Source organism: Ambystoma mexicanum, chromosome 2p (genome assembly GCF_040938575.1).
Source record: "Ambystoma mexicanum isolate Mex_15411 chromosome 2p, UKY_AmexF1_1, whole genome shotgun sequence".
In the NCBI taxonomy this organism is placed as follows: Eukaryota; Metazoa; Chordata; class Amphibia; order Caudata; family Ambystomatidae; genus Ambystoma; species Ambystoma mexicanum.
Window position 1 is genome coordinate 952479644 of NC_090923.1, and position 26712 is coordinate 952506355.

At 45.5% G+C, this 26712-nt stretch overlaps 1 protein-coding gene across 2 annotated transcripts in view; it reads right to left on the reverse strand.

Annotated features, from left to right (window-relative positions):
• LOC138566955 (serine/threonine-protein kinase MRCK alpha-like) overlaps positions 1-26712 on the reverse strand; it is a 2642347-nt gene that overhangs the window by 459801 nt on the left and 2155834 nt on the right. The window lies entirely within an intron of this gene.

The window sequence follows — 26712 nt, forward strand, 5'->3', positions numbered from 1 at the left end:
AGTTTGAGAGGTGTATGCAGTAGAGTGAGTTTATTAGTAGAAATTATTGGTGAGATTCTTGTAAATCTATCCAAGTGCTCCAACCCTGAACACACCCAAGTGCACAGCAAGTCCCACCAGAGCAATCCATCTGGTGTGCCATCCCTCCCCTTGTAAATCCACCCAAGCACTCCATTCCCCCCACCGAAGGAATCAGTCCAAGTGACTAACACCCCACCCCGTGAAGAACCATACAAGTGCATCACATCTCCCCCACCCCCTAGGTTCACCCAAGGGTGCCACACTTCCCACCGCAGGGATGTGTGTGTCACCCCACAAAAATCCATCTAAGTGCATCACATGTCCGACCCCTGAAAACCACCTGAGTGCGTCAGATTCCCTTACCGCAACGTCCATCCAAGTGCTTCACAATTCCCACCCCTGATGTCTGTCTAGGTGCATCATATTTCTTATCCCTGAAATTCATCCAACTGAGTCACCAGTGGAAGTCGTGAACTTTGTCTCTCCCCCCCACTCCCTAGTTGCCCTATCTGGGTTTTACCTGAATTGTCACCTCAGCGGTCATGATTCCTAAGTTTCTCCGGAATTCGTTAGGCTGTCTGATTCCTCAATACAATCCCTATCTGTAGCTAGGTGATGTGTTCAATGGCCAAAGGGGGACCGGCTGGGAACAGTTTATCGTTTATCTAGATACCCTATGGGTGTTGATTATTATCTATTGTCAGGGTCTGATGCATTACTGGTGTTCACTTGTTGGCCCTGATTGGGTTTATGCTTAGGCTAAGGGTTTCCCTTACTTGATTTTCCCTCGCCCAGTTGCCCTTGAGCCTCCTTCCGTAGGCTAATTCTATAGGGTCAACCAAATTCTCCCATTTCTTACTAGTCCCTGTTTTTGGTGCGAGGGGAGGGCAGGGGGCATCTTTGATTACTTTTTCTCTTCCCAATCTTGTCCTTCACTCCTCTATTTGGTATCAGGTAATAAAATCAGGGCAAAAATATTGCCGGTAAAAAAAATCACGGCAAAAATGCTGTGGTTTGACCCAGTATAGGTGTTCCCCATTATACCATTTAAGGGGAGCGGGGGTTGCGGCGGTGTCCCCCGCATCCTTTACATGATTGTGGCGCAAAAAACCACAACATTTTTGCCGCAATATTTTGTATTCACTGCCATTTTTGCTGGGATTTTAAGAAATGAAACACTCTATTCTTTGTGGACTACTTTTCCTTTTTCAATTCTTGGTCGGTTACGAGGTGTGCGGGCGCCATTCAGTCAGTCTGAAAACACTTCTCTCCCAATATTTAATTTTTTGAACTTAATTTCACTCAGTAACAGGGTCTGGGCTCACACTTGACCACGTATATTGTAATAGAGCTCTACGAAGGAGAAGGTGCTCAACACCATATTTAGTGCCAAAATAATGGGAGAAGTAAGCTTAATTTGCTTGTCCACCTGTCTCAACGTGTGATGCAGAGACCCCGCCCGCCCTTCTCATTCCACTTTTTCTGACAGTTTTTCTTCAAGCAGATCAGTTAACTCGGTATGTAGCCCTAGCCCCTCCCCAGAGCATCTGTCAGACTTCACAGTAAAAATCTCAATATCATCCTCGCTTTCGGGCCTCTCGTGCCACGCTTGATCAGAAGCCATGACATTTTCAACATACTCAATTATGCTAATAGCTCTAACGCGGGAGCATTCGGTTCAGGGGAAGGCACAGACCGCATTGATAGTTGGAATTTAGGTACTTGTTCTGGACTTGGGTAAGAAATATGTTATTTTGTGGCCTACAATTGTAGTGGCTATATTCACTGATAATGTCACTGCCTTAGCCCCAAGGGACAGTTCAATTCTTTACGTCCGTCTGGGGTCATCGGCTCCCCCAAGTTCTGCAACAGCTCTGAAACCAAGACTTCCTCTGCAAAGCCACCTTTTGCCTTAGATTGATTTGTGCTGGCCAGTGCCCCCCGAGCCAATATTGTATATGGGGTTTGTTTGACTTCCTAGGACGTAAATTGAACAGCTTGCCATAATTTGCACATTAACGGCGATATATATTTTTTGGTACACTATCCACTTGGAGCTCATTTAAAAAGGCACAATCGAGACCCACAGTGGCCTACGTGGGGCCTATGCCGAGCCAATACTCCCAGGGACTACCCTTTAAGTCAAATGGGAGGTATGGAGACAGAGCTAAAAACAAATCCAGTTATATTTACCCCAAACAAAATCCGACTTTGTACTGCACTACAATGTTTAACTTGGTGAATACAGCCGGTCCAAATGCACACTTGTGAACAAGAGTCTTGCAATCGGAACTCATAAACAAGACTCACAGGCACGAGTGGGTTTCTCAGCACTCACCAGCCGTCCAGGGACAAGGACTTGCACGATCCAAATGTCACAAGACCTAGTAGGACTGTTATTGTTCTTTCTCCCTTTCCCCTTGCGCTTTTTTTGTTTTGTGGCGCCTTGAAACACCTAGCAAATATCCAATAAATAAAATCAAATACAAACATTAGCAGAATGCTTTAAGTAGATAGGCAATACTGTCGGAGGATCCCCCCACCTGGGCAACTTGTAAGGGAAAAGTTGAGGTGTACTTTATCTTGTATATTACAGGCCAGTTCAAATACGTTCAATAATGCTCTGCTTCTTTTCCTACAGGACCCACTACCCCCAAAGTACCTGGGGGAAGCCACAGGAGTAAAGGAAAGACTAATCTGGGACCCCTGGATGATTGCCGGTCTGCGCGAAATGCAATGTGCTATTGTGGGAAGGGAAGTGCAGGCTAAAGTGGAGACAGTGCAAGTGAAAGGTGGGCGGAGGAGGGGGAGGAGAGGGCTACAGGGGCTAGGCGGGTACTAGGGAGAGACCAGGGGGGCAAGTGCCAAGGATTGCATGTAGTGCAGGGTCCACATGCTAAGTGCAAGGGGGGTGGACCAGGTCGGGCGGGGCGGAGCTGGTGCCCTGTAGAACCAGGCAGCCAGTTATTGCAGCAGAAAGGGGTGTTAGCAGGGGAGGGGGAGAGAGAAAGAAGAAGAGAAAAAGAGCATCTTGAAGAGCTTCAGGAACTTAAGGAGATCCGGCTAAGCCTGAAAAGGGCAGGGAGACTATTCCAGATGTGTCTAATCTAACCTGCCTTTCTATAGTAACATCAATGCCTTAATTGAATGCTTTATGATTGCTATGCTGTTTAATAACTGTAAGCAGTTGATGCATTCTAAAGTGATTCTAAAGTATATTGCGGTACCACATAGATGTGCATATATTTAACATTATTAGGAATAGTGTTACCTGAGTACAAAGTGAGTTATTTATTGATGTATTAATTGATCTGAAGCCGTTGCAGTGTCGAGCACAGTCTGGAAGTTGAGGGCGAGGGAAGAAGCACCAGAAGTAAAAGAGCGCGCCTACCAGGCTTTGCAGGAGAAAGCCTGGAAGGGAGTAGGCTCCCAGCAATCCCCTTACCATTGCCCTCACAACTGGACACTCAAACGGCCCCTCTAAAACAGCTGAATAAAGAACCGCAAAATGAACACCAAGCACAATCTAATTCTCAACAGCCTATTAAGGACGCCGGCAGTGAGTTAGCAGGAGAAGCCCTGACACTCTTAGTGGAAGCCGTGCCTTCAGAAGCCGCAGCGGAGAGCTTCCCGCACAGGCTGGCAGACACCCCCACTGAACAGGAAATGATATCCGAAACGTTAATGTTACAAACACTCCCGAACACACAGTTCCAAAAATTAGAGGCAATAAAGCTACCTCAACTCGGTACTGTGGTGACTGAAACAACAGCCCCCCCACCCCACGAGTCCATGGTTGGACCGCCACCCACTGAATCTACACTCCCTATCATCAAGTCACTAGGGAGAGAAAGCACGCAACCAAGATACCTCACCCCGTGTGATGATTCGGGAGCTCCAGCAGCGGCGGCTGTGGCGTCGGCTCTGGCCCACGAGGAGACAACCACCATGGCTCCTCTTCTGTGTGTGCTCGCCACGGTTCACACGCACCCGGAGATCAGCAATCTCGTATCGCCCCCTGGCGGGGCCTCCCCGGCCCTCCTGCCTTCGCCATTCCAGCCGCCGCCAGCCTAGCGGGGAGAGGGGTCTCAGACTCGAGGCGTCTCTCCCTCACAGCGCAACCAGGAGGCATGCCCGAAGAGGGGCGGGGAGGATGGAGGGGCCTCCGCACTGATTGTCATCTCAGCCATACCACTGGACACTGGCAGCCTGAGTGCATTGTCAATTGCAGCAGTAGAGACTTCGCCAAGTAAGGAGGAACAAACTAACTCTCAACACTCAAAATAGTGGGCAATAACCACAAAACATCAGCCCGAAAGGCAACACGTTCTAAAACACCATATAGAAGAACATGCAAAAACCAAAGTAAACTGAGCGCTTCCAATGCTGCTACCTCCATGAACACGCTCAAAGTGTACTTTGCCCGAAAAGGGCAACAAGGGGGAGCACCCCAACAAGATATAAGAGACACCGAGCTTCTGGCGATTGTGGAAGACACTGCGATGCACTTAACCGGCCTAAATATTCCTCCAATAACCCCAGCGAGGAAAAAAACGCCTCAGTACAAAAGAAACCTGAAGCAGGGTCTAAACCTACTGGCACAAAAGCCCCTGAGGGGCAACCACCCCTACCTACAACAACAGGGGACGAGATCAACGAAAATCCTGCATCACTCTTAAGAGAACCCACAACCCAGCCAGAGACTCTTCGCAAGTCCCACTTGCTTGAACAGAGTTCAGAAGACAGCCATGGCCCAGAACAAGCTGCAGAGACACCAAAACCCAGACTTCTCCCAAGAGATTCATCTCATGAAGACGAGAGGCACCTTAGAAAGAGACAGACAACTAATAACACGCCTCCGACGAAACAACCATCGTCGACACATATCATTGACATTTCGCCTCCATTAGAAGCCACGGAAAAGGTAAGAAGAGTTGCTAAAACTACGTCCACAAGCATAAGAGACTCAAGGGGTGACTCTCCAATGCCAAATAGATGGATGAGCGAGCAAACCGTTGCAGGACTCTTCCCCAAAAGAAAATAGATCTGATAACAATTCTTACCACAGTGACAATTGCATTGGCACCATTCGGAAAATTGTACCAATCTCTCAACGATTCGCTGAAAGACCAAAACATGCTCATAGCTATGATGCATACCAAGATAACTTTCTTAGAGGGATTTGTGATGGCCAAGCTAAGACACCCGGAATGGGAGCAATCATCTATCACAGACGAAGGTCAAAATATGGTGAAACCAAGCACCGAATTAAACACCAGAAAGCACGAGGCAAAGGCTACACGATCCCTACACACCCAAACAGATGTCATAGGGCTTCCACGCCAAGCCTCACACTGAAAGCACTGAACGCTGTGCCACCGGCTGTATCAAGACCTCTTGTCAGACCCCAAAAAGAGGATCTGCACTCACTCATCACCTCCTTACTGATGTCCCCACAGATTGGCTACTCTGGTGGCATTCAGCCAAACCCTAGCGACAAAATAAGAAAAGGTGATGGCAAACAGAGCGTGAATACAAGCTCGAAACAGAAACCAACTTCAGCAATCTTCACCTTCACGGCAGACCACATTTTTCCTACATTCGACATCTTCTCGCATAAGGGTTCAATCCAAAAGGAAGCAAAGAAAAAGACTGTTCCAAATCAAAATAACACAACAAACGATCAAAGTGAGATATTAGAGGCCAAGAGAAGAGCAACTAATGCAAAATCAAGATTTAACCACAAAACTACTGAACTTAACCATAACACCTCTACGTGGAAAATCTCTCCTCTCCTCCAGACCCTGAGTGATCAAGGAGACGAGGACCTACCATCAGAGGAGCCATCACAGGAGTCAATCGACCTAATGAACTTGAGTCTATATATACAGTCGAAGACTCCGAATCAGAGATTCCTGAAGCCCCGCAACAAAAAAGGAGAAAACTGGAACTAGTAGATACTCGCCAGATGCCAAATGGAAACAAGAGGGTGCTTTTCGCAGGCACCAAGCACTCTCCACAACCCCTTCGGTCACAGGTCAGGGAAACCAAGACCAAAAGTACACAAGGAGGCTCAGATTCAACAAACCTCAAAGGACTTAAGCGGAGACACTCAGAGCGGGCGCAAGACTCATGCTCACCTAAGTCCTATGCTAAAGGGAAAAACAGGAGTCAAGAGGAACGAAGGGACAAACCAGAAAAAGACGAAGAAATCCACCACCAATCAAGTGAACAGAGGGAATCCAGGCGCCCACTCACCAAACCTAAAACACATTACAGGTCATGTGTCCACGACTCCAAGGAGAGCCCTAGCCCGCATCCTCGGAAAGAAAAACCTTGGCTGGGTGAACAAAACAACGGTTAGAAAACCATACCAACCCGTACGTTTAAGCTTCAAAGATGTCGGGAAGACTGGGACAACTGGACCCTGCAATACAAGGCAATCACAAACATCTTTAAGCAAATCAAATCCCTTCAGTTCTCCTCGCCAAACATCATAGACATACTGGACCCAACCCTAAAGGAAGAAAAGACAGCTCCTACTTGCACATCAACTCGATCAAAGCTCAAAAACTCCTATGGAGCATGAAAGAAGATCAAAGCAACCTTGAGTTAGATCTAAGCCTGGCAACCAAAGTGACGCCTAACAATGTCGAATAAAGGAACGAGGGAGAAGCTCCCCCGAAGTCCACGATTAACATTGAGAGGAAGAAATACGAGCGGGCCGTACAATTCCTTATCGCCTAGACCAAGAAGACCTTCTGCAAGGCTACCGCAAGGGCCTCCAGAGAGAACAAATCTATTTCGAGGAGAAAAAGATAAAACCCCAGCAAAGGAAACCTAGACTAACAACGCACAGTCTCAGCAACGAGACCAGACAAAAGTAAAGCAACACCACTCATCGGTTATACAGCATCGGAAAGAAGATGGTGCGGATAAATCTGACCGAGGAAAATCATATAACACGACCGAAAGTAGCAGGGACGACAAAAGCAAGAAAAGGTGAAACTTTGGAGAGCATACGCTCACAACTCCAAATGGAAATAACAGCGACTGGTTCAAGACACAAGTTAACAAGCTGAGAACAAAATAGCCACGACTTAAGGAAACCCGGGCTCAGCGGCACAAGAATACCACTCAAAGATCGGAAATTACACCTACAGTGTCACTGGCCCTTTGGAACTCTAGGGGTTTCTCCCATTTGACTGCAAAATCTGATGTGCACCTACCCAGCTTTGATGTACTATGTCTGCAGGAGACGTGGCTCATTCGAAAACCCTCTCGGGATGGATTTGAGTTGGCCCACTCCCCTGCCGACAAGGGCCCTAAAGGAAGACCCCGCTCGGGACTAATAACAGCGATAAAATCAGGAAGCACCTTGACCCTGATAAAAGTCACCAAAAGAATTGAATTTATTCTGGCATCTACCATTAGTTGGTGTACGCCCTCTCCAAGAATCAAGAAAGAGATGCAAGAAAAAATCTTACTCCTAAACATTTACTGGAATCCGCTGAGAATACAAAACTAAAAATTTCGGATGGAACTGGAATCGTCTATCGACTCTGCTTTAACTGAGGAAGACGTCAGACATATAATGATCGCAGGAAACCTGAATGTCCATTTACTTGCACGTCAGGTTAACCCGAGAGATCAAGCCGCGTTGTGGTCCTTACTAACGGAATCTAGAGATCTACACAACTTGCATCTCATAACTGACTTAAAGCTCAGTCACACTCCAACATGGGAGAGAAACGGGGAAGGAGCAGCCATAGACTATATTCACGTGTCCAGAAGTCTGCTAAAATATTTCATTTCTTTCAAAGTGACAAGAACAGCAAACAGTGATCACAATTAACTGTCCTATGAGTGGCATACAAACAGAAAGGAAAAACGGGTAATGAACTGAACCCTAAAGTCAGCACCTATGGCACCCGTCTTCCCCTGCTGGATTCTGCTATCAACGCACTGACGCAAGATTACGTAGCTCGTACGATCCATAACAAATGAAGCTCCAGAAATATTGCAGACTATTCGACAGCCCTAGCAGTCTTTAAAACCACTGCAAAAAAGGGAGCTCAACTTCGACAGTACACGTCTTCAACAACTGGTGGAAAGAAGGAAGCACATCAGAAAACTAAAAAGAGAAGTGTTATGTTGCTTCTTCTTAGAAGAGGTGTTCTTCCTACATGAAAGGTAATGCAAGAAACCTCTAGTGTGAAAGAGCTATGTATTATGAGGTCATGGAATGCTGGTGCAGGTTTGTTGTTATAGTTCAAGTATCGACGGTTGGAGGAGAGAGCTGAAGGGAAGGGAGCCCATGAGATGTGGGGTCTTCTTTTCTCACTTATGTACTTAATAAATCTATATTACAAGCTTACCTGCCTCCGTTGCATCTTCATAACAATGGCGACGAGGATGGGATCAAATGCCACGGACTAGCAGGTGAAGAGAAGACCCCAGCTGAAGTACGCAGGATCAGATGAGTCCTGTGTTTGGCAAGCTCCTATGAACTGGCTCCCCTTTACTTCCAAGTTCGCCCTGTGTGAGTGCTGCTGTGCCATAAGGTCGACCCACTCTTGGTTCCTGTGTGCGGCTCCGGAAGGGAACGCTGTCCACGCCACAAGCGCGAAGGAGACCGGCCTATGCTGCTCGCTGGAGGCTCCGAGTGAATCAGTGTGACCAGATGGACGTGCTTGGTGGTGGATGCCAGCGGAATCGGTGAACGCCTCCATCCGCGCTGGGGCCGCCGTGCAGGACCTGTCCAGCGTACGAAGAGCGGGAGGGCTGCTCCGCTTCCAGGCAGTGTTGAGCGGCCCTGTGGGAAAGTCTGGGTGTTGGCCGCTCCGCTCCCCTGTAGCGCCGAGTGGCCACCCTTGTAGGCGCTTCCACTCGCGCACGGTCCGCTGTGCAGAACTTTTCCGGCGTACCAAGAGCAGGACTGGGAGGGCTGCTCCGCTATCACGCAGCGTAGAGCGGGCCCGTGTGGAAGCCAGTGTGTGTTGGCCGCTCCGCTCTTATATAGCGTCGAGTGGCCGCCGTTTGGAGATCTGCGTGCTTCGCATTCCGCCAACGAAACAGAAGTAAGTGTGTCTTCAATATTACTGTGCTCCTCTGGGGTCACTCCTCCGAACTCTTTTAGGTGATCCCGCGCCCCTGCCCCAGGTGTGTCGTTGTTGGGCACCGTCATCTTTAAGGAAGTTGTTGGGAGCGGACTCTCAACCAGAGCACCGTATTCCACGTAATAGAGGGAGAAGTAAACGCTATCCCCGTAATCTACATAATAAAGGAGCATACTAACTTCAATAAGGCGCCAGCTCCCCGCACAACGCGGTTTTAAGCCAAGGCATCAAGGGGGTAACTAGAGGTGTGAAAGTGAGACCCCTGTAAGTGACATTTTGGCTGGCACCGGACATGGCAGCTTTACCAGGGATTTCGGGTCCCCCCATTTTTATGCCTGCTCCAGGCACGGCGAGAATCGCATGGCCACAATGGCGCAAGGGTTTTCTGCACTACATGAAAGCAGCTGGCGGAACGGCCTATTCCGGCGAGAGGAAAGTTGCATTGCTGTTGCATTTTTTGGGCTTCGAGGGCCAAAGAATTTTTGAAACCCTACCCCAACTTGCAAATGACGGAAGTGGGGATGAATTAAATGAGTTCGAGTCTGCATTGGTGAGACTTGATAAGCACTTTAATCCAAAGAGGAGCACGATTTTGGAGAGATACAATTTCCGGATGCGCACACAAGCCCAGAGTGAATCTGTTGAGGATTATGTGACTGTGTTGCGTCATTTGGCCCTTACATGCAAGTTTCAGGGAAATTTCGATGAACATATTCGTGATCAATTCATGACACACTGTAGGTCGAATAAGATAAGAGAGGAATTATGGCTAAAGGATGAGCCAAGTTTAGATGAAGTTCTGGATTTGGCAAAACGTGTGGAGCATTCCTTGGCATGTGTGGCCAAACTCTCCAAATCTGAAGGAGGGGAGCCCAAAGAAAATAAGCCGGAGGTATTGTCCGTAGTCGAGGGGAAGAACAAAAGGAGAGGAAAGAACAGATTGTCAGGGAGGAGTAATACCGAAGAGAGGAAGAACCAAGAGTCGATGCAGAGATATGAAAAAAAAGAAGATAGGAAGGACGAAAGGCTATGTTATCGGTGTGCTAGTGCAACACACTTTGCATCCTCTGTTGTATGTCCAGGGCGAAAGAGTACGTGCTCAAAATGCAAAAGGAGAGGGCATTTTGCATCATGTTGCAAGAACTACCAATTTGGACAGCCTGGCCAACGGAGAGTCCTATATGTGAATGAGGAAGAAGATGGGAGATCATCTGAAGACGAAATCGTAATGCCATTACAAAATGTTATTGTGAATACTGTTAATGTTGTTACAAATGGTGGAGATCCCGATGATTGTGAACGGCCCTATCCTGTAGTGACAGTGAATGGGCGAGAAGTATCAATGATGGCTGATTCAGGGTCAAAGATAACTTTAGTGTCCAGGGTTGCTTTTGAGTGCGAAATGAAAGGGGTAGTGTCTGAGTTGGTAGAGCCCGACATAAACCCAGGAGGGTACAACCAAGATCGTATTGATTTATTGGGTTATGTATGGTGTAGATTTGAATTTAAGGGACGCAGTTGTGATGGCAAAGTGTATGTTACCAGGAAGGGGCAATCTTTGTTAGGGTGGAGAGAACAAAAGAATTTAGGGATCAGACTCGATCCCAATCACCCAGAGCAAGTACTGCAAATATCCGAAGTGTCTGTGTGTCACAGCAGGTATATGTCGGATTTTGGGAAAGTATTCAATGAGAAGTTGGGAAGGATAAGAGGGTTTCAACATCAAATAACATTAAAAAGGGGCAGTATTCCTGTTGTTGCGAAACTCAGACCAGTACCTCTTGCTCTAAGGGAGAATGTGAGAAGGGAACTACAGAAGCTATTGGAATCAGGTGTGATTGAGAGAGCCGGGGGGGTTGAATGGGTATCCCCAGTGGTAATTGTGAAGAAAAGTTCAGGAGACATAAGGTTGTGTGTTGATATGCGCGAATTGAATAAGTGTGTGTTAGTAGACAGACACCCGCTACCGAACATGGGCGAACTATTGAGCATGGTGGGGGGAGGAAGATATTTTTCTAAGTTAGACATGACATCAGCTTATCATCAGGTTGAATTGGTGGAGGCATGTAGGAAGGTTACTGCTTTTGTGACGCATGAAGGTGTTTTTCAATTTAGGAGGATGCCGTTTGGGCTGGCGTCCGCTTCATCCGTATTTCAGAAGATTATGGATCGGTTGTTGAAAGGTCTTAAGGGAGTGTTCTTGTTTCAGGATGATGTGTTAGTGAGTGGCATCACAATGGAAGAACATGACAGGAACCTACGGAAAGTTTTGAGGATATTTGAGGAGAGAGGTATTACTTTGAGAGGTGAGAAGTGTGTGTTCGCGGAGGCGAAAGTGGATTATCTGGGACATGAAGTGTCAGGATATGGAGTTAAACCCAAGGAAGACATGGTGAATTCTATTAAGAGAATAGAGAAACCGAAAAGCAAGAATGAGCTACGCTCTTTTCTTGGGATGACGGAATTTTACCACAAATTTGTGGTAAACTATGCTGACAAGGTACAGGAAATGAGAAAGATTCTTAAGAAGGGTGCCGATTTTGTATGGAATAGCCAGTGTGACATGGAGTTTAACAGGATAAAGGAAGAAATAAACATGGCCAGTCCATTAGGATGCTTTGATACGAGGAAACTAACCATAATCACAGTAGATGCGAGTGAAAGCGGTCTGGGAGCTGTGTTATCCCAGAAGCAAGAGGATGGTTCTGAAGAGGTAATTGCCCATGCCTCGAGGGGCCTCAAGGGAGCGGAGTTAAGATATTCTGTATTAGAAAAGGAGGCACTGGCATGTTTTTGGGCTGTGGAACGTTTCAGAAATTTTGTGTGGGGAGTGGAGTTTGTGATACGCACGGATCATAAACCCTTAAAAGCAATCTTTGAAAATAAAGGCCTTGACAAAGTTTCTCGGAGAGTGGCAGGCTGGGTGACCAGGATGCAAACGCATTGTTTTAGGATGGAGGTCATACCCGGTAGGGAGAATGTTTTGGCGGACAGTTTATCTAGGATAAGGGTGGCAGGTTCCGAAAGTATGGAGAGTGAGGAGATGGAGTTGGTGTTTGTCAACACTGACGGTATTGTGTCCAAGCAGGAGTGGTTGGACGAAGTGGAAAGAGACAATGTCATAAGAAGGGTAATTACATATGTTGAATCTACTGTTTGGCCCAATAAGGTGGAATTGGCGGAAGAAATGAAGCCATACTGGGAGGTGAAGGATGAATTATCCGTTAGTGAAAATATTTTGTTCAGATGGGGTAGGGCAGTGGTCCCGATAGGATTAAGGAAGAAAGTGGTTGATCTAGCACATAGCGGTCATATGGGGATAACCAAGACCAAAGGAGTGTTAAGAGAGGATTATTGGTGGCCAGGTTTTGACAAAGAGGTGGAAAGTTGTCTGGCAAATTGCCAGTTTTGTGTTAAGAGTGGAAAAGGAGTAATGGCCAGGAAACAACCATTAGTGGACGTCGGTCTTCCGTCCAGGATATGGTGTGATATTGCCATGGACATAGTTGGTCCCGTGGATCTTGGTTATGCCCGTGGTAAGTATATTGTTCTGGTGGTGGATCTATTTTCCAGATGGGTAGACTTTAAGATAGTGAGGGAAATCACGGGTGAGTGTATGATAAAGGTTCTACAGGAGATTTTTGCAAGTGAGGGTTTGCCAGAGACCGTATTAACCGACAATGGTCCCCAGTTTATTGGAGAAGCATTTTCGAACTATTTGAGGAAATGTGGAGTTGGTCACAAAAGGACATCATTGTACCATCCCGAGTCAAATGGTGTAGTTGAGAGAATGAATAGGTGTGTGATGGAGAGTGTGCGTATGGGAGAAGAGTGTGGTTTAGATAAGGTAGCCTTGATACAGAATAGAATGTGGGCTTTGAGGATGGCACCACATTCTACAACTGGTTTGTGCCCGTTTGAGCTCATGAGGGGAAGGAAGCCATACTCTATGGCTTGTCCGCCATGGCTAGGAAGATGTAGGGAGACCGATCTTGTAGATGAAGTGAGAAAATCATTAGTGAGGAAGAAGTCAGAGTGGGTCAAACGTGAGAATTTGAGGAGAGGGAAGAAGGAGTTACGTGTGGAGTGTGGTGACTGGGTCAGGATAAAGAGAGGAGTGATAAGGAGGAAAGGTGAGCCCCTTTATTCGGATCCTGTCAGAGTAGTGGCAGTCATGAAAGGGGCAGTGCGAGTTGCTGGTGGCCAAGTGTGGAATAAAAATAGAGTTGCCACTGTGAAGAGAGGCCACACGTGAGAGTCATGTGTGGGCAACGCCCAGGAGTGGAACCTGGGGGATGGTAACTGAGCCACTCATGGCACTTTGTTTTAAAACCAGTTAAATGAAAAAGTGAACTAGTCTGAAGACGTATATATATATTAAAAAAAAAAAAAAGAGAAAGGGGGAAGATGTGTTATGTTGCTTCTTCTTAGGAGAGGTGTTCTTCCTACATGAAAGGTAATGCAAGAAACCTCTAGTGTGAAAGAGCTATGTATTATGAGGTCATGGAATGCTGGTGCAGGTTTCTTGTTATAGTTCAAGTATCGACGGTTGGAGGAGAGAGCTGAAGGGAAGGGAGCCCATGAGATGTGGGGTCTTCTTTTCTCACTTATGTACTTAATAAATCTATATTACAAGCTTACCTGCCTCCGTTGCATCTTCATAACAAGAAGCAAATAAATCAGGCTTTAAAACTCAAACAGAGGAACTAACCAAAGCAATTAAACTGTACCAATCTTGGCTGAAATCGACCAAACATCAGAGAAACCAAGACAATGCAGAAATGATGCTGTGCATAATATCCAGCAAGAAAACGAAGGATTTCTGGTCGCTAATCAACTCCAAAGCAAAGAGTGACAACCAGCCACTAACCATGGCAGTGGGCGAATTGAGATGGGTTAAACACTTCGAGCAATTGTATAAAGCCCCTGAGAAATCGTCAACACACTCACCGTCAACAACAAAAGTAAAATGGGAGATCTCCACTGATCAAGAAACCATCATCAGCAAGATCAAAAAACTCAATGGCTCACGAGCGGCGGGGCCGGATGGCATCACAAACTTCGATCTAAAGCAAAGGGCCGAAGAAAGCTGGGCCAAGTTTGCTGGGGAAGTATTAAAAAATTGCAACACAGCCGCAGCCATCCCACCGTCCTGGAAGAAGGCCATACTCGTTCCAATTTTCAAAAAAGGCACAAGAGACAACCCAAGCCACAATCGACCCATAGCCTTACTAGACTCAATCGGGAAACACTTTGCTTCATTCATTAGGGAAAGTTTCCAAGGCTGGGCATCTTTGGGCAACATGAGCGACCCATTACAAGCAGGTTTTGCAAAAAACCTAGGAACGACAGCTAACATTCTAGCCATAAGCACCTTGAAGACCAAAGTTATTGAGGGCCATCCCAAAATCTACATGGCATTTATCGACCTTACAAAGACCTTTGATTGTGTGGACAGGACACTTTTGTGGGAAAAACTGGAAAACAACCAAGGCCCACTGGCAATCCTGAACCCCATCAAGGAACTGTACAGCAAAACATCAATGTGCGTACGATTGAACCAGCAAGGCCTATTGTCATCTTGGATAGAAACCAACCGAGGAGTGAAGCAAGGAGGCCCCCTCGCCCCGGCTCTCTACAATGCATATATAGCGGATTGCAAAGAACATGAGACCAAAATACGCACGTTCCCACCAAAATTGGGTGAAGAGAAAATATCAAGAATGTTATATGCTGATGACATCATCTTGATGGACCAAACGCCAATAGGCTTGCAAAGACAACTCACGAACCTTGACTCCTACCTGCAAGCCAACTACTTACAGATGAACCAAGAAAAAACTAAAATCTTGATCTATGGAAAGGATACGATAAAAAGAGAACTTTGCCTGGAAGGTACGAGAGAAGACTCTGGAGATCGTGAACGAGTTCAGATACACTGAACAAAAACGCAAAAGAAATCCTGATGTGCAAAATCCTTTTGAAGAAACTATGTCTTCTAATACCACAGACTAGAATCCTACCCAACAAGTACGGCCGCTTCTCTTTTTCACCTGTCCCTACATTCTACAGGATGAAAGTTATCCCTACAATAACGTATGGCGCAGAAGCTATGCCTTACATTCCGGCATCCTTCTGGCGGAGAGTAGAAGGTCTGTACTGGCGTAAAGCACTAAGCCTACCACAGTCTACACCAGTGGTGTTAATCAGGAGAGAATTAACACTCCAATCACTGAACTCCATTGTAACACGGAATGAGCTCTTGCTCTATAGAAAGATGCTCCTACCACATCCACCACTGATACTAAAGGCAATAGAGCAATAAACCAGGGCAGGAACGTGCAAGATGCTCCTCCGATGGGAGGAGAAAAACAAACAACATCTTGACTGGGCAGGATGCTCCCAGGATGACCTCATCAATAACCCAGGAAAGGTAAAGAGGCGAGTGATGGAGAGAGATTGGATTCAAACATTGGATGAAGAGCAACTAGTAAAATCCACAAAGGACGGGCCGATCAATCCAACGAAAGTCAATGGAACCAGAGCCTACCTACTAAAGTGTCCATCTAGGAAGCTCTGCAAAAACATTTTGCGTATCCGCTGGAACATTCTTTACACAAATGAAATACTGGCCAGGTAGAAACAAGTAAATACCAGCCTCTGTCGATTCTGCTCTCAACCAGACACGATCGAAATACTCAAGCATTTGCTTCTAAGATGTAGAGGGGTAGATGCGGCGCACACCCTCCACTTGGGCCGCCTATTCAGCAATGCTTACTGCTTCGACGAAGAGGAGAGACGGAACAACTTGATGAGTGGAGAAAACACCAGATGGACCATAGCTGTGGCAGGATTCTACGAAGATCTAGGTCTATTGAAACGCCCGGAACGTTAACAAATAAACCTTACAACTGGAGGCGAACAAATCTCTCCTTGAAATGACAGAGGCTGACACGATCAGGATTAATCTTTTTGACTGCAAACGGAGTGACGGATCGTCAAAGAGGAATTTTGTAAATAATTGTTTCTTTTAAAACAATTGAATCAATAAATGATTGGGGAATCAATACATGATTGGGGAATCAGATGCGGCTGAGTTTTCGCATCAGTGCGGCTTGATTCCAACACGTAGCGTTACTCTGTTCCTACGTGTTACGTTCCGTGAGCCAAGGTCCTTTCCTCTAGCTCCAACGAGGATCGGAAATATTTGGCAAGGATTGGAGATCGGAGGCTGGAGCCTACCGTGGGCTCCGTAGACCGTGGAGGACCGTCGAGGACTGCAGAGACGACTAGTGGCCAAGGCAAGCGGCCAAGACAAGTAATTAAGGCATCCAGGTACCTCCTCTCACGGGCTGTCCTTTGGCTACCCCCAGCCCCCGTGAGGCGACCGCAAGTGGAGCACCGCGGGTTAAGGTACAGTACCGTCACTCGCAGGAGCTGTCAGCTTCTAACATTTATCACGGGGGGATGGAGCACAATATATAATCCATTGGGCTAAGTCTGGTCTATGAACCTTCGCCCTGACAGGCCCGCTCCAGCCTGACCACCTAATTATATTCATTAATATTAAATATTAAACAGTCGTTCTCACTGGACAACGCAGTGCACATGAAATACAACTGGGCTGCTACAGCTGCACTAAGGAGACAGAGGGCATGGCCTCTGATACTAGCGTCAGGTGTTAGGCGCAACTCGCTATAGCAACAATTACTAGACTGCCACAACTGGGAGACTGTGGGCACAGCCCTTGATCCCGGTGACTGGCGAAAGGCACACTCGCAACAGCGATAAGCTGCAAGATTCAACATGTTCACAGTGAAAAAGTGCTCTGCCACAAGATACAATCTACGCAATCAGAGGGGCAGGACCCCGATAGCTAGCACTACCAGAGGCAAGGGAACTAAAACAGCATCTGTGGAAAAGGTGCAATTACAGACTTTTTCCCGCCCCCTGGTTCCTCCAGTATACCTATCATACCACCGCCAGAGGAGACAGAAACTGGCAACCACAGTATGAATAACACCAATGATTGCTTGGGGGACAATGCAATTGACAACAACTCTTTATTGAAACGCTGCTTATGTATGCATAGATCCATGACTCCCTTACTGGGAGGCAGTATGGGGACCCAGACCGGAGGCACTTTACAGCCTTCCCTGGACTCACGAGAAGCATATGATAAGACTATCTGCCTCCCCCAAACTGGATGTTCCCCAGGAGACATCTGAACCAGACAGCAGCGGAGACCAGGGAGAAAAATTGCACAAACCTGGTGGAACTACAATCCTCGGTTGCATCGCTACAATTTGCACTCAATATTCTGTTGAAGATGTGCGGGAGGATATTGGTAATCACCCTTACTTTACCGGCAGGAAATACAGCGAATAACAACAATAGCAACACCGTGCCAGCGTAGAAGGAAAGGAACACTACTCTCTCCCAGAGTGCCCGGAGATAGTTGATCCGGAAATAAACACTACAAATAATTTGGATGTCTACTTCTCACGAAAGCAACGACGAATGGCCAGAAGAGCGATCGCAAGGAAAAAGCCCCATACAGTGACCATAATTTTACCTGGTACAGCAGAGCCGGAGGGGGATATTTCCAGACCTACTGAAGGGAGTACTCCCAAAAAGGGACTGATAAAAATGAAACTGAAAACCGCTCGTGCTCGTACACGCACCTAAGGTAAAGAGGGTAAGCTGACTAGCTGGCTCATCCTCGACAAGAGCAATACTGCATATCCAGCTGAAGAGGCAGAATTAGAAACATTGCTTTGTTTAAGCGAGCAGCATGGGATCTCTGCTCCGAACATCTCCAACTCTGAACCAATCGCGCTCAACCAGATGAGGCACTTGTTCCGTCACCTGAGGATAAAGTTAATGCCACTTTACCTAACTGTGGAAGGACATGCATTATCAAGAACTTGTACCAAACTAGTAACCACGATTGGATTACTAGATCAGTACTGATGACCAGACTCCACTCGATTCCACAACTGAGAGTGTTGAGATCTGAGGACTTCGAATTTGTTGAACCATTGAAAGTGAAGAATTCTAATACATCAGCAATACACTGCAAGTTCTTAGCAACTGCAAATATGATTTGCGACTTTAAAACTAGTCTACGGGAAGCCGATATTGAAGTAGACGCCGACCCTAATATGACTGACCCTAAATGGCCACAGCCATTGTCAAGTACCATCTCTGAAGAAGCTACGATACCGCAGCTACCTAAAGGCAATCTTGTGCAAATGGCTGATATACAGAGAGTCCTCAAGTGGCTTGCTGAGTCTCTCCCGGATGTGACACTATGACAATAAGGGCTTAGCTTGGTCACATGGAACCTGCCGGGGATTTAGCCACCTACTTGCGGATGGATCTATCCCCCTGTTGGCAGGGCATACTTGCATCTGCCTTCAGGAGACGTGGCTTACCTCTCTGGCCCTTTTAAATGGATATACTATCCACCAGGAATTTGCAAAAAAGGGTCAGAGAGGAAGACCATATGGGGGTCTACTCATCGGGATTGTACATCCATTAAAGTCTACTCGCATTCACTCCAGTATGGATGAATTTGTGCTAGTGGTTGAGATAGAACTCCCCGGTAAAGAGAAAGTGGCCAAAATGCTATTGAACAGCCTCTATAATCCTCCTGGATCCTCCTATAGAGATCTCATCCAGGAAGCTTGCCATGATTTGTTGATCGTCTGGATGACAGCTCCAGAAAATGATCTGGTGATAATTGTTGGAGACTTTAATTGCCATTTAACAGGTAGCTTGGGCAGTAGCCACAATCCTCTGCTGAAGAACAGAGATAAACTGTGGCATTCAGTTGCGAATCCAGAGGGATTATGGTTTAATTTCCTCAAATGACGGGATCTCTAAATGATAAATGGAAGAACCAGTAGTGATTATCCAGAGCAGCCTACATGGTCTAATGAAAATTCTAGAAGTACACTTGATTTTATCTTTGTAAATCCATCCATGGCCACTTGGGTTACTGACATGAGGGTTAACAAGAATGATTGGAGCGGCCATGCTACACTTACATTAACATTTAACTACATGATGCAGAATGTTCGGACCAGAACAAATGGTGAATTGAGGACAAATCATGCCTCTTCTTATGTACGCTGGTCCAACAATAATATCAAGAAAGCAATGGATGCCAAGACAAACATGGGTCGTGATGAGTTTCTTGTAATGTCTAGTAGCGAGATTGAAGAATGGATAGCAACCTTTTCTTACAGGTATGCTACTACTAAAACATACATGTTAGCCCCAGAAGCCAAGCCAACTAATACCTTTGATATAGAAATCAGAGATGCTAAAAGAACATTAAGAGAGTTTAAGAAGCTGTATAAGGAATGTACGACATGGAAGTTATCAGATTTCAAGTAGGAAATACAAGAACGTTTTTAGATCTTGGCTTAGGCGGAAACGCTACACATCTAAACTACTCATATGGCAAAAGACGGTTCAAGTATTATGTGCAGGGAACTCCCAGTCTATATGGAGATTGCTGGGCAAGGCAATGGGGGATACTAGTAGTTCTCTAATCCTATCGGTGCAGGCCAGTGGGAGGATTTCCTGAGAAGCCGTAATCATCTCGTCACGCGACAGACTCAGGAGATGGGAAACTCGAGTCGACCCGCTCCTCCTTTCAAGGTGACAGTTGAGTCGCTAACTGCCAGAATAAAAAAGCTCAAATCATCGAGAGCACCCATGCCTAACGCCTGGCAAATGTTATATTAAAAAGCAATCCAGAATACTGGGCAGAAGTTCTTAAAATACTATTCGATAAGATCCTCAATGATGGGCGCATTCCGGAAACATGGCAGACAGCAATCCTGGGCCTGATTTATAAAAAGGGAGATCGATCAGATCCATCTAATTATCGACTACTGGCCATGCTGGATTGCACGGGCAAATTATTTGCCACGTACTTATTACACGAATTACAAGCATGGGTGGATAGTGAGAAGATTTTAGATCAATTTCAATGTGGGTTCAGGGGTGGATACTCTACAGTGCATCATTTGGTGGTAATGGACATACTTCGAAATAGGGCCAGATTAACTGGCAGCCCACCATTAAATGCACTATTTATCGACTTCAAGGCGGCCTTTGACCTAGTGCAGAGAGAGCGTTTGTGGACCAAACTTGAGACCTTGGGCAGCCCTAAAGGGATACTCTACTATCTTGGTTTATTACATCATATAACACCTCGGTCTCTTTCAAGCTAGATTCTAAGGGGAACATGACTAGTAAGATTCAGCAAACTCGTGGAGTAAAACAAGGCTGTGTTACAGCACCATCATTATATAATCTGTTTGCCCACGACATACCGAAAGCATTAACAGCAGAACATAATTGTCCCCCTAAGATAGGCGCCGTCCACTGTTTGGTCCAAGCGTATGCTGATGACTTCATCATCATGGACCACACAATCAGCTGAGGCCTTATGGACTTACGCTAAAAAGAATTGCCTCTCAATCAACCTGGGAAAGACTCAGATGGTAGATTTTACCAACAAGAAGGTAGCACGAGTTAGCCTCAAAATATGCGAGTCTGAAATACAATATACAACCTTTTATAGATATCTGGACATAGAGATAGAGGCCAAGGGATAATAAATTATGTGTAAACAAGCCCGGATCACTCGTGCGGCCCAAATCACTGCACCGGTATATTGTTTTACTGCTTCACATTATTGGTAAAGCATCTGGGCCGCACGTCAATTATATCTGCAGGTACTAGCACCCATGATCACCTACGGACTAGAAGCATTGCAGCTAATGGACCTTGGGTGGCTACTTTCATGATCTCTGCTTCCAAAAGGTCAGGGTTTTCCCAACTCCCTTGGAAGCAGATCCATAACCCAGGTTCGGAGTGCCAACCAGTCCCAATTGGGACCTTTTGGACCCAGTCCTGGCGCCAGTGGCACCAGGCTCATAAATATGCCCAGTCCCAGCGCTGGAAGCGCCGGGCTCATAATGCTTGGGTGGATTTACCTGCAGCAGACCATGCTGCTTACTTGCCTGCCAGTTGAGCCTCTGATCCTCTTCTGTTTGGAAATACTTTTCCTGTTGGGTGGGGCAGGAGCCACTCCCTAGATTCAGAACACTGGAACTCTTCTGGAAAGCAGGAACTCTTTTCTTACCTAGGCGTGGCTGTGGAAGGAGACACCTAAGCACTACAGGAGGCTATTTAAACCACACCCGATGGATGAATCTTGCTTTGCGTTATTATGCATCCTCTGCAGCAGAACGCTCATCGTGTCTTCTGCATCTGATCCTGGGCCTAAGGAAAAAGGCTTACCATCCTGAATCCAGTCTTCAGCAACACCTATAAAGACAAGAAAGAACAGGTTAGCATTACGGTCTTCAGTGACAGCTCTTCACTTACCTGGTCCATCGGCTGTCACCAACGCCTCGCGCTGCATTCCGGCATCTGAAAGACAAAGGCTTACCTACTCTTCGTGCGCTCCGGAGGTCTTCACACTGCATTCCGGCATCTGAAAGACAAAAGCTTACCAATTCTTTGCACGCTCCGGAGGCCTTCGGCGCTGCATCCCGCATCTAAAAGACAAAACAAGGTGCGTTTAAAGACATTGGGGAACTTTAATACTCACGTGCCATTACTCCTTTCCACATCTAACCCAGTGGGTATTCCGGCACCCTGCAGCCGCTCCGAACTTGTACCTGCAAAATAAAAAGACAGTAAGAGCGCATCGTGAAGCAGGCAACAAGCGCTTACTTACGTGCTTCCAGGCGCTTCTATTCATCACACGGGCTCCATCTTCAACTCACTTCAGCCCGTCATCCGCCATCGCCGCAACCCTGCAAAACAAGAGACATCATTACTAAAGACTTTAAAGACATTAGAATTACTCGAAACTTACCGTTCGTGCAGTAAACGACGGACAGCAGTCCTCTGAAGTCAAGAGGCCTGCTCCCCTTATCCAGTGAAGAAACTGGTTACAGCACCCTGCCCCGAGGCAGATGGAGAGCACAGCGTTCACTTACCTAAGGTGAGAGCGTTAACCTTTGGGGTTCTACAGGAGAAGAGAAAGGGAAGAAGAGAGAGACATTCAATAACCCAGTTCCTTAATCCCATATTTTCTATCTGCAGACATCTTACCCTTCGAGTCAGACATACAGTGCACAGAGGTCCAGCCCAAAGAGCCAGCCGTGTGTTACACATCACCTTTGAAGATACGGTATACGCCCAGTCAAGACCGGCGCCTCTACGGGAATCAGGTGAGCGTTACAGCTACAGATACTTGAGGGGACATTTTGGAAGAAAATGCTAGGACTCCAGACATGTATACCCATTTCCATTCTTAGACTGGAGCTGGGTCTCATCTCGTGGAAATCTCAAGTACTTAGAAAGAGGGCAGAATTGTACTTAAAAATTACGCTGAATGTAGATAACCCTTTACTTTCCGCTTTGCATAGTGAAATTAATGAGCCCTCTTCATTTCCATTTACGAAATAATATATGGATAGCTATCTGGACAAAATAGGCTGGACCAATAGGCTGTATGGGGACACAGCCACTTCATTGCGGGCACTCGCTAAGAAGTCGGAATTATGCGACTGGATTGACAATTTTGCTCATCTTGAAGATCTGAAACGCTACAAATTTGTAGCGCATATGCGATATACTTTTAAGCAATCTTTGCCATATCTGTCTCTCTGCCCTTCACCTCGTCTTAGACGATTCATCCTTTTAATGAGGATTGATCAACTGCCGGTACTGGCTACTGTTGGAATTAAGAACAATCTTCCTATATCAGAACGTTACTGTCGGCTCTGTATGAACAAATCTGAGACTGAATCTGGTAAACACGTCCTAACATGCTGTTCTGCCATGTTAAAAACGTACTCAACATACTACGGTGATTTTGTCCATAAAGTGGATCATATAAGTAGCAATGACTTTTGGCTAAGAGCTGTTAACGCTATTGGCATGAAACATCATATTGCAGTGATGTATGGTTGATCATTGAGAGCCTGTTGGGCATAACAATATAGCCGTTTTTGTGCCTTGATGATAAAATCATATGAGTGAGAACGAGTGTCAGAGCAAGAAAGTAATATCTATGAATGGACAAGTGCTCATATTAGCAATCTACTTCTTAGAATTTTATGAATGATAAATGGTCATGGGAAAAAATTGAGCATAAGTGAAGATTAATGCTTGTGTATCGTTCATATTTTAAATAGACTTGTATATTTTTCTTTTCTTTTTTCTTTTTATTCTTTAGCATTTTTTTTTATTCTTGCATTGATGTTCTTTTTCAGATTGTATTTTAAATGTATTAATATGTTTAAGTTGTAATAACAATTACTTTTTGTAATTTGTATTGATTTATGAAATGTGAAAAGCTTATGTTAAGTTATAACACATTAATAATAAATTAAAAATATATATATATATTTTTTTACCTGAACCTTATTTTATATTCACTTAAAAAACGTTGTTAAAATGGACGTTATGGTTAGTTAAAACCAAAAAAAACCAGAAATTTGCAAGTTATGGTAAGCTAAGCAACCATAACTCGCGCAACCACTGTGCACTGCAAGGACTAACATCCATGACATCAAAGATGACATCACAAATGTCATTGATGACATGATTGATGAAATCACGTGTATATAGTTTTCATACAAAGCCTGTCATTGAAATGTTGGAAGAAAACTATCTGACATCATTGGAAGAACCATCATGAGATAAATAGTTCATTAACTAATGCATTGCTATAAACAGCATTGCATTACACACCTCTTTGCAGTACATGAACCCACTCATGTAGAAACTTAGCCATTGTCTACAGCATGCATAATACAGGTGCAATAAACAAAATCTTCACATGTTGATTAGTAAAATGATCAGTACTTTCGTTTCAGAGTTTTGTGTACTGTGAAACATGTAATAAGTAGCTAAGAATGCCTCTCTTACTACATAATTGTACTACTATACACAAAACAAAGAGACAACAACGTATACGAATAGAGCATACACAGGGAAAGTTAAGTAAGCAAAAAAAGTAGCAGTACGACCAGAAAGTGTTCATACCCTAACTGCTTATCTTCATGCACAGAAATGATTGCTGTGTTTCAGGCTTGCTTTTTCCCCTATGTATATGTATCATATGATGTGACTCAACCCTAAGGAAAGTAGTGTAAGAACTTATGAGAACGGTAAGGTCTACAAATATAGTACCTTTTGAATTTTTAGTTCCTGACTGTCAGTGAAGAAAAGCACCTGCTGTACATATGTCACTGAATAAAAAATAGGGAGCCAGACGTGATGTCAGTCATGTCATCAATGGCATTTGTGATGTCATCTTTGATGTGATGGGTGTTCGTCCTTGCAGTGCACAGTGGATGCGTGAGTTATGGTTGCTTAGCTTACCATAACCTGCACATTTTTGGGGGTTTTCGGTTTTATCTGTAACCATAACGTCCCTGTAACAACATTTTTCCATTGAATTGCATAGGTTTTTAGTAGCGCAACTTAACCATAACGTCCCTTTAACAATGTTTTTTCAGTGAATTTCATTGGTTTTTAGCAGGATACCCTTGGTTCGTAAAGATGTACTGTGCAACATAGTGAAGCTGCTGGCACCAAGTTGATGCGCACAGCAGTCGCAGACTATGCGTCTGGTTGCGGACATCGGGCGGCATCCAACCTGCTCAGGAAGGTAGTTGCTCGCTTACATAGTGGTACCAATCTCCAAACACAAAGACCATATACAAACAGCACCATGTACAAGAATTGCAAGCGAAAATAGAGTAGGTGTGCAAATTGTGTACTTCTGAAGCAAACAAGACAAAGGCATAGGGAGTACACCATAATGGAATGCACCAACAAGAGAAGTGACGTCTGCCTTCAGTAATCTTACCGCACTTCTAATGTACATGGGAACAAAGAACGAACGGCCAGAGTAAGAACTGGAAAGTAGTAAGACCAGAACATCACTACAACGTAGTAAGCACATTAAAGTTTGATAATTGCACAGGTGCTGCAGTATACAATAGTAGAGAAGCATAACGTTTCTTGTTTTATGCAGCAATGGCAACCACCTTAGAGTGGCTGGAAGAAAACTTCCCTCATGACGCAATGACTTACGATACTAACCCCATTGATACTCACAATAGTGTGAAGCGTAAATTATGTAATATATATAGCTGCATGCACACCAAACACATTTTCTTTTCTGTGAGAGAACATATTGGAAAGGAAAGCAAGGCAGCACAATCGGCGCCCCTTCCACAACACCATACAGGCATAGGAAAGGAAAGAAACTGTGCATAGGAAAATGGACAGCCTGGAACCCAAAGCAGAAAAATTGGTGAACAATGGTGCCGCCTTAAAGGTTGTGTAAAAGGGTATATTACGGACAAAATAAAACCGCACTGGCAGACCTGCACATGTACCCCTTCTCCATGTCAGAGCCCCCATCCCCTCAAAATCCGTGTGAGGTGGGGCGTTACGGTGATACCGCAATCTATTCCTCTCCTCACAACCAACTTGCGAAAATCCCCAATTCCCCACAATAAGTATCCACTTTTGCTACCCCTTCCCCTTCCTAGTGGTGTGTATGAATGTGTACAAGTAAACATTCATATTTAAAATGTTGCCGTGTGTATATGTGGTATTGTTTTTATTAAATGCCGTTCTGACTCAGCAGCACAAAGTCCTCATTGGAATGACCGCAATTAAGGAAAAGGAAGCTGTCCTATGGACACTGCAGCTGCCTGGCCTATCCACAATGACAATGGAGGCATCCGTATGACGCCAGCATGCTCTGCATGATGTCCACCACCTTTGATTACGTGTGGGAGCGGACATTTCTTCGTTGTGCAAGTACACGCATGTGTATATGTTCTTCTGTGTCCTGGTAACACCGCCACTGTGCAGCATATGCCAAAGAATGTTAATTAGGTGTGGGTGCCCACCCACGTCCTACAGGTAGCTATACAGATAAGCATTGCATCTGCTATACCCTATAAACAGCCACCATCTCCCAAAATGGTCGGCGCAAATGTGGCGCACTATTATTCAGTAGAGAAGTGGCAATGGTGTGCATACAACACCTATGCACATGCGCACAACGTATTCTGCCCAAAACTCATCCTGCGGACAGCCGTCCCAAAGGAAAACAGTGACGGCATCACCATGGAAACGCACCCACGCTGCGCGCAGGCCCTTATTTGGGGGACACGATCCAGACCCTCGGACAGCGGCTAAGTACAGATTTGAGCAATGTACGGAGTGTTTTTCGGAAAGTACATGCTTACAAACACATTAAAATGTGCCGTTGCACATGTATATGTTTTTGAACAATGTAGGCCTGTTTTCCGAGTGCAAGTTCTCCACAGGAACCCTACAAAAGGCCACACCCCAGAGCTGCTCTGCAATCTGTTTGCAGCTTTTCAGAACAGAGTAGCAGCCTACATAGGTTTGCCTTGTAAGTGATGATGGACCGAATCTGCTGTGCTACATTGCATTTGCAACCAATATCAACCATGTCAGTCCGGCTCAGTACGCACAGTAA